The 10,018-nt window shown below is 32.8% G+C and overlaps 1 long non-coding RNA gene across 1 annotated transcript; it reads right to left on the reverse strand.

Moving 5' to 3' along the window:
• Window positions 1-8,915: 8,915 nt before the first annotated feature.
• On the reverse strand, window positions 8,916-9,698 carry LOC132700206 (uncharacterized). The gene is made up of 3 exons (XR_009618609.1): window positions 9,520-9,698; window positions 9,083-9,220; window positions 8,916-9,026 (listed from the first exon to the last, which is right to left on the reverse strand). It is a non-coding gene; the product is annotated as an uncharacterized LOC132700206 (long non-coding RNA).
• Between the last annotated feature and the right edge of the window lie 320 nt (window positions 9,699-10,018).

Raw genomic sequence — 10,018 nt, forward strand, 5'->3', positions numbered from 1 at the left:
CACAATTAGTTATGCATCGAGAACGTTAAACCCCGCGAAAATAAACTATTCGACCATCGAGAAGGAACTGCTAGCAATTGTATTTGGTTGTAAATACTTTAGACCATATTTGTTTGGACAAAAGTTCTCTGTCCTCACAGACCATAATCCCCTAATCTGGCTTTCAAGTTTAAAAGAACCAAATAGTCGCTTAATTCGCTGGCGCCTCAAACTCGAAGAGTTTGATTGTATTTTAAAATATCAAAAAGGAAAGAAAAACCAAGCCGCAGACGCACTTTCGCGAAATCCCGTAGATACTAGCGAAAACATTGACCTTAACGCCTTGGAAACTTTACGAACAAAACTATAGAGAAATTCTTGGAAAATGCCGAAGAATTACCTGAATTAAATCCGGACGAATTTTGTCAGACATTATTCTGCGACCCGCTCAATATTCACAAAATCAACCGCCATTACTAGATACTAGCGATTTAGAAACGGTACACACGTCTCACGAAAATCCAATTTTTAACATTCCCTTTACAGAAAGAATATTGAATATTTATAAAAATTGTAATTTGTAATTGTAACCGAAGGAGATATTAATCGAATCCAATGTCAATTTTCAAATATTTTCAATAACACTAGAATTTTAGTAGTATTTCCAAAACTTGAGCCTATCCCACATATAATTAAATTCTTAAAGGAATTTATAGACCCCAAAAATCTTTATGCACTTTATTTTAGAACCGAAAAACTAGCTCAAACCTTTACTGTAACACTACAAAAAAAATTCTTCCTACAGGTTTGTTCAATGTTCAAAATTCTTAGAGGATATTGAATCCCAGGACGAACAACAGGAAAAATTAAAAATTTACCACATCACAAAAACTTGCCATAGGGGCATCTCTGAAATGAAAATAGCATTGACCACTAGATTCTATTGGCCTAAAATGACCGACGATATCGAGCGGTTTGTAAATATTTGTGATACTGGCCAGAAAAACAAATACGACAGAAATCCCCCTGTCATTAAATTTAGTCTAACACCTATGACATCTAAACCATTCGAACAAATTCATATTGACTCTTTTAAAATCGACAACCAAATATTTTTAACCATTCTTGACTCCTTTTCTAGATACGGTCAAGCGTATTCTCTTAAAAGTCTGACAGGAACAGCTGTCATTGATTGCCTCCTAACTTTTGTATCACACCATGGTTTACCTTTAAAAATCACGTAAGACCGTGAAACGGAGTTTAAAAATAAAGACTTTTGCAAATTGTATAAAATTGAGTTGCATTATACCACTTCAGAGAACAGTAACTCTAACTCCCCCGTGGAACGTTTTCGTTCTTCTATAATTGAAGCATATCGATGTCTTAAAGAGCAACATAAACAATACAACCCGGAACAAATCGTAAAACGCGCTTTATTATGATATAATAACTCCATACACAGTGTCACGAAATTTACGCCTTTTGAAATAATCAAAGGTCATATAAATGACACAAATCCTTTTGACATTAGTGACCACGTGATAATTTCGGACTATGTTCAAAAACACAAATAGAGTTCGAAAAAGGTTTACCAATTAATTTCGGAAAATAACCAAAAAACAAAAGAAAAAATAATTGATAAAAGAAACAAAGAACGCGAGGACCCCCTGAATTTCGATATTGACGAACCGGTCTACATTCGTACTAAGTTACGTAATAAAGCTTTACCTAAACTTAAGAAAACTACTCTAAAAAATCAAACAACCTATAAAATTAAAACCAATTCGGGAACGTATCATAAAAATTCTGCCAAATGACCAAAATCTAAACAAAAATTAAATTCGCAGAAAAATGAACCTTCCGAAGATCGTAGTGGCATCGGCGTTAGCAACCCTAGCCCTTCGACGAGTAAATAGTGAAGATATCAAACTAATTCCGTTGAAAACTTTAAACTCTCAAATATCTTTATCGAAACGGCTGATTGATAATTATAACTTAACGATTTCGACTCTATTTCGTGATCAAAACCAACTAGAGAAAGCAACGTATATATTAAAAGGATCTGTTGATAACACGATCAATAATCTTCAGTTATATATAACATTTCAAAGTGTTTTATCCCAAATTATACTTGACTGTCAAAACTTGATAAATTTTCTGGATAATTTAGAGAACGCAATTGTGTTTACACAATTCAATAGTTTCTGTTTTGGAAATTCAGAAAATGATCGATTATTTAAAATCAATTTATGATATAAACGAATTACCAAAATTTAATAACACGTTATCTTATTACCAATTTTTAGGGATTCAAGTAACATTTACAGATAGTAAAATAATTTTTGCTATTCACTTCCCTATTTTAAGGCTTAAATATTCATTAGGGCTGCAATGACCGCTAGAAAAAATATAATAACAATAATATTAGTTATTAAACTTGTAGACATAGGCTGGCCAATTTCTTCAATCGGTTGTAGTTCATTTGTTATCTATTTTAATTGATATAGGTCTTGCAAATTAATTTGACTGATGTTCGCTAATCTGTGTGACGTAATTGGTTTCAATTCTTCTATATAGACTTCAGGTAAAAGCAAAGGCTTTCCTTTCATAATTTTGACATTGTTGTAATAATTTTTCTTGCCCAAGGTAATTTGGCGACCAGCTGGAATTTCTATAAGTGTTGGAATATCGATCTTAAGGTATCGATCAATTTTACACTTAGCAAATACCAATGTATTTTTAACAGGTAAGACAAGCACTTTTTCTTACGTTACTTGCTCTGCAAGATGTTGTAATAATTCGATATGGTGTTTTCGACAGTTGCTTATAGGCTGATTTTCAAGCAATTGAATCGTGCATTCATCCTTCGAGTTGTAGTTTTCGTGGCAGTAGAAAGTATGCTCGATTTCGGGACAGCAGGACTGTTTGAAATGCATATCTTCTTTTTCTCGTGCGACATAGGGGTATTTTGGAATAATTATCGTGTTATTTTGGATAACAGGAAACAGGTGATGGAAATTCAAATATCGGTAACCCATATATTTGTATCAGAAACTTATTATCCGGTGCAAATATACATGAGAGGCAAACAAGTTCCTAAACATCACACTACCTGTTTTCAACATTGCTTTTCTTACCAGGCTCTTAAACTTTTTAATAAAATCCCCAATGACGTCCAAGGGGTGTTACAACCATTTATGCTTTCAATAAAAGCTTAATTAACTTTTATGATTCTAACTTAATCGGCTTACCTTACAAATACACGTATATATATTTTTGTTCGGTTGTTTTTTTATCTCTTTTTGTATCACTCAGATGGATCTGGTGGACATATGAGCATCTGCTCTTGTGGCTGTTCAATTAACTGAATGAAGACATTATTATTATTTTTATTATTATTATTATTATTATTATTAAATATTTTATTAAACAAATTATACACTTGATGATTCGATTATGCGAAAACGTACTACATTCAGTTACGGAATGCCAAGATTTACTACTTCACAGATTTATTTGCAGATGATTGTTAATCATATTTTTTCCAACCACCTACCACCGTACTATGAATAAAATATTTTTACATTTCATGGGTGTTAACTACAATTTCAATATCGTGAAATGAAAACAAAATAAGTAGAAACGGTGCTTTCAAGTCACGGGTTCGTTTGAAAAATTACATGTATTTTTAGTAAGTATTGATAATTTCAAAGGCACTTTTGAAGCGAAAGGAAAACAACTAGAGTGTTTATTTGCATAGGATAAGATTACAACGCAATATCTATAACAACACAGTTTAATAAGTCAGATTTTTTAATAACATTTCGTATCGAGGATCATTTTCACAAAATATAAAATTTCATTTGGAATATTTGGTAGCCTTACAACTTTCGCAGTATACAGTATTTCCCAAACTTGATGTCATTTAGAAGCATTTAGAAAATTGGGTTGCGGCCATAAGAGATTCTATAAAAAATTCTTACATTTTAGCACTCTTGAGCGATTTTGGAGATAAAAATTATTTTTTATAAAATTTGGCAAAGAAAATAAAAATAATTGCCAATCGTCCAATCATTTCGGGAAAAAATCTGAAACTTTGCTTAGTTTTGGTTAGGTTTGTCAACAGGGTGCTTTTGATCTAAAAATTAGTATAACCTATACCTATTTTGCAACCGTCATATGAATGTTTTAGTAGTAAGTAAATATGTATTTAGATTAGTATTTATCAATTCCTATTCAAAAAATGATTTATTAATGCAGTAAACAAAATTGGGGTTTCTGTAACCCAAAAGTGTTAGTTTATTCTGTTGACCATTCCTTTTTTGAAAATTTCCTTTACTTCCCTTTTACCTAAAACGCCTGAAAGATAATTATTACGAGGCAAATTAATTAAATGATCGAATGATCAAAAATAAAAAAATATATATGTTTGTCTCCAAAACACCGAAAATTGTAAAAATATCAAGAATATGCCAATAACAAAAAAACTGGCAATGCCGCAGCGTCTAGCTTCAAAGTCAATCCATTTTTCTTACTTCGCACATGTGTTGATATTTGTCTCCAATGAACTCAATTTAATTTTGCGACAGGAAACGAAATTTTTTAAATTAAAGAATAAACAAATGATTTAAGATCTAGAACAAATCGACCAGACTACAACTGACGATAATTTAAGTGAAACGTGCGTAAGTGGCGTAAACAAGCACGACTACCAGTCCAAAAGCCTTAAAATAATGTACACGTATACGCTGCAAGACAAAGATTATGGAAAGACACTTACATAGAGTTAATTATGATGTATGCGATACCGTATATCTTTCAGTAGTTAATAATAAAAATTACTGTGTAGTTATTTTTCATGTATTTGCGATTTTATTGCAGAAGTAATAAACATTCACACTTTTCAACACACTTTCCAAACACAACTGCTTGACAGCTGGTGTGCAGCACAAGATATGGAAGTGCAGTAGGTTGCCTCACACTCCTCTAACCACAGTCCTCGCAACTATTAAATGATGACGTCACTCGTCGACCCAGTTTTCAACCACCGTCTTTTCAACTCACATCAACAAATATATGACTATTTTTTTAATTAAATAGATGAACTTTCCAAGAAAATACATTTGCTCGTAGGCAATGTTTCAGGATTGCCAGTAAATCAAACAAAAATTGTTTCTACATCCGAAGGATCCAAAAGAACTCGACATATAATCACAATTAAACAATAGCAATAAAAACTAAATTGTAAATAATGAGATGCATATTACTTACTTATTTCACCATTCACAGAAAAAAAAAACGAATAAAAATTGTATGAACACATTACCGCAATTATTTTAAATCCTATAAATATTGTCTTCATTGCAAAGATGCAACTGTTAGAATTACTATTTAAATTAATCCAGTTCAAGTTGCGCCAGCTAGGTAGAGCCAATTAAATTATTTTTTTGCATTTTGTGGTTTCCGCTATCATTGTTATGGCCCCCGTGTCATGTATCGGTTAAATAGTTGTATTCATCTAGGTTTGCGCAAATAAAAGTTGTACGTGAAAAAGATTCAAGTTTCCATTCTTGCGAAAACGGCTAATTCTTCATCGTCACCATGTATGTTGGGTTTTGAGAATTTAGCTGGTAGAGATAATTTCAATAATTGGAACTTCGGAATAAAAATGGCGTTTGATAGATGGGTGTCCTACATTGTTCTATGGTTTTATATTTTAAGGCTAGGACCATAGAGACGCGTTATGTAATATTGTATGATGTTTCCGGTCTAAAAAAAGTGTCTAGTGTAATTATTTAAAAGTATATTGAATACAAAACAAAATCAAAAGCCTTTAGCAAAAATTTGTCTTATGGTGCAGCCTATGCCATATCCGCATGTCAGAACGGCAGTTCGGCAAAGCAAGCTGTTGTTTACTTAATTGGAACGATTCGAAGATGAAAATTTCAATTGATTTTGTCGAGACGAAACTGGTTCAAGACGAGAGGAAAGAAGTCTGAAAAGACAATCTTATTATCAAAGAAAAAGATAACAAAAAGAGGCAAAGTGGTTCCACTGTGACCAAAAATTAATGTAAGCATGAGCCATTAGAAGAAGAAAAGAAATAAAGGAACAAAGAATTATTCTAAAACAGAAATAGCTTTACAAAATGTGCAAGTAAGAGCAGGTTCGGTAGTACACACATTCAAGGAGTACTATATACTTTGATCACGAATGGATGGGTGTTTGTGCTTTCAAAATAATTAAAACAAGGCTGAAAAAGCTCTCAAACGTCAATTCACTAATTTTCACCACGGGCCTAACAACTCTCTTCTTTTCTGCCAATACGCCCTGAGTTCATTTTCAATTCAATGATGGGTTTCACAAAAAATTTTTGGGCACGACTACCAGGATCATTCGCCCATACGCCCTGAGTTAATATAATCCGTAATTTAACTAACCTCGCTTAAGCGCGGTAGATGGCGAGACTCAGATTAATATTAAAATTTAGGAAAACTTACAACAGTCCATTTAAATTAATAACATAGTAACGGTATTTTCACACGCGCAAAAATAAACTTCGTTAAGGGCTTGGATCCTTTAATAGAATTTGAACGCCGTGCACGAATTTGGATGTTCATGCTTACAAAATAGTTAAAAGAAAACTGAATAAAATCTTTTTTTCTCCCTCTTTTTCGCAGTAAACTTAACAACTTTTTTCTTTTCCGGCATTTCACCGTAAGTTAACATAATCCGGACTTAATTAACCTGTCCTAAGCGCGATAGATGGCGCGACTCAAATTAAAATAAAAAAAATAAGAAATCCTATTGCAACATGAGTTATCAGAAGGGTTTATTCTCCAATTTTGAAACTAGAAGTGGATCGTAGCTAATAACCAGAAAGAGCCTTTTTTGTCAGTCAACCAGGTGAAGTGGTGTGCACAATTTTATCTCGGATTTTAGGAAAATTAGAATTTTGTAGAAATTCAAATTGGCGCAAAAGTTAAGGTTAGGATTTTTAATGATAACCAGAGTGCTAAAAAATTAGTGTTGGATCCAATATTCCATAACAGAAAAAAACAGTTTAATACAAAATATAATTTCATTAGGAAAGCTGTAAAAATAAGATTGTACTACATTTCAACTAATAAAATAATTTCCGATGTTTTTACAAAATTACTTACTAGTGTGAATATTTTGTAAAGCATTTAGGTTTGAGATAAAAAAAATAGTTTATTTTCATCAACTTTGCATTTTGCGGGTCTAGGAATTGTTATTTATATTAATCCAGTTCAAGTGGCGTCAGCTATGTAGAACAAATTATTTTCTTGTATTCTGTGACTGTTGGGATATTTTATTATCATAGCCGTCGTGTCGTGTATCGGTTAAAGGTTTGTTCACGTTTTTACAAACCAATTAATGTCGCATATCATCACCATTTCGTACTAACAAGTGACTTGATGAACATTAAATGTATTGTAGGAGGGTTCCTGAATAGCATGTATTCTGTAAACATTATATCATGCAGAAAGTGATCTATCTGATTCTATCTTAACTGTCAAAATAAAGTTCCTACATTTCAAAATAAGAACTTTAAAAAAAATTGAATAGGCTATCAAGAGGCAAGCTATTCTTCGGTTTTCAATGCGAAACTTTTTCCATTTTCTTTTGTGTTTGTCCATTTGACACTTACCTTCCGTCTAATCTAGCTTCAATGTCAATTCAAATTCTCGTTTCGCACACCCTGTAGTTGTAACTTCAAACGTGTCGTGTCCGATGAACTTAATTTCTTGCTTATTTTTTGCGATAAAAAGTGGAATTTTGAAATTAAAAAAAAACAAATGGTTAAAGATCTAGGGCAAATTGATCAATCGATTATTTAAGTGACTCGTGCGTAAGTGTCGTAAACAAGCACGACTACTATCCTAAAAGCATTAAAATAAAAATCACATATACAAAAGTTGCCGAGTATTTTTCGTTGATGAGAAGAGAAAATTTATTGTACCTTGAATTACAACCGCTTGTATGAATGTTGCATAATTCCCTTATCGCATTTTAATCTTTTTAAAGTTTGAGTTGATTGACCATATACATTATTAATTTACTAAGCCATCTACCGTGCGTTAACTTCATACATATTTCCACATTCTTCTGTTTTAAGGTATCGTGAAATATTTGACTATTTATCTGGGAAAAGTTCATATGTCGAAAATATTATGTGTATGTGGCCCTGGTAGGTTTTCTTTGCTATTATGATTTTATTTTTTTCAAAATTAATTTATCTATCTTATTGATGATTTTGGTTTTCTTTGCTATTTTATTACTTGTTTTTATTATTTAATATTTTCAAAATTAATTTATCTATCTTACTAATGATTTTAAGATATCGCAGTCAACTTTACTATTTTTTACAGAAAATTTAAGTAACAAATAATTGAAATGAAACTCACTCACATCATAAATTATTTTAAAAAAATTAGAACAGTTGGAACTTACTGGAGTAACAAATTTGGCACTAAAAATGGAAATTTTCGATACTCCACTAGGTGCCTACAATAAATTTTACTATTATTTTTAATCCATAGAGACATAACGATTTTCTAGCTCTGAATTTGATCCGGGTATATGACCATACTTTACGCCGACTCTAAAAGCCATGCAGTCTAAGCAATCAGAGTTATTGAACGCCCCATTTTGTGTATTATGTTCAAAACAGAGACTCTCTGGGCTTACGACTACAGCTACCAGCTACTACTTTCAATAATATTAACACAAAAAAAGTAGGTGGCATTTCTATAATAGGTGCAAAGTTTATGTGAAACTGACTGGAAGACAGAGTAATGCACCAATATGTTACTAAACATATTTCCATAGAATTCCGTAAGAGTTTACCTCCAAGTTTTCTCATTTAGTCAGTCAAAGCATCAAATGGGAAATTCCAATCCAATATATGTAGTGGTGGAAATATATCAATCGCCTACGTTACCGATGGTACCCGACTGAAGCTTCTGCGTCTTCTTTACCCCACATGCCGACTTCAAAAGATACTGGTCTAAGTCTCAATATTCCTTTTAAAAAAAGAGAGGTTCTATATTGTCATAAATATGTGTTTTCAAAATTTTACCTGAATGGTTCGTGATTCCTTATATATGCCGTGTTGGCAGCAATGTGGCGACGACTACGCTTAAACTTTCCACATCTCGTGTCCCCATGACTGGTCTGTTTCATATATGAAAGGTCACCTCGCACCGCTTTGAACCTCCTTAAAAAAATGAGGCAAGTCTTGTACTTATCATATCAAAACTTATTTCATCACCTCCAAAGGGGGGAGTAGGGGTTTCTAAAGTATGGTAGGTGCATCTCCTTATTTTTTTAATTAAAAAAAGTGACATAATTACGCGACGTAACTCGATCCGGATCGTTAACGCGTCTCAAGATGGGGGTTTAGAGATGCTGAGGCCATTAAATTGATTCACTAATACCAGTACATACTGAAACCCCTTATTTCCAAAATAAAAAATTGTTAACTGTTAACACACAAAAAAAAAACTATTTTCTCACCAATTATATTTCTGGGGTCGTTTTCAGAATTTGTCCAACGTAGAATCCCAAGAGGATAGGTCCGCGATTTCGAAAAATGTTCATGTCTCCCCGCTATGCATTTGTACACGAAGCAGGGCCGGATTAACAGCAATTATATTCTTGTCAGTCAACATACAGCCGCCGATTGAATTCTCGGATTCTGCCTTACTAGTTGCCATGGTCTGTCAAATATGTTACTTAAAAATTGTATATTTTTTTTTACAAATAATATACCTTTCCTAAAATAATTCCGCCTTTATCAAGGTGGACAAGGGCACGTCTGGCCGCTTTGAAAAGCGCGGCGTATGTATCTTCCAAAATGATCCAAATCGTTAACCTTTTTTTGATTTTTTGATTCCTCGTTATGCAAATCTAAACGGAGCAGGCTCGGATTGTCAGCAAATACACAACTCGCCGATTCAATTCTGAGTTGTTGCTTCACGAGTTACCATGATCTGTCAAATATTTAATGTAAAAC

Source organism: Cylas formicarius, unplaced genomic scaffold, assembly GCF_029955315.1.
Source record: "Cylas formicarius isolate icCylForm1 unplaced genomic scaffold, icCylForm1.1 PGA_scaffold_3__17_contigs__length_32017465, whole genome shotgun sequence".
NCBI lineage: Eukaryota > Metazoa > Arthropoda > Insecta > Coleoptera > Brentidae > Cylas > Cylas formicarius.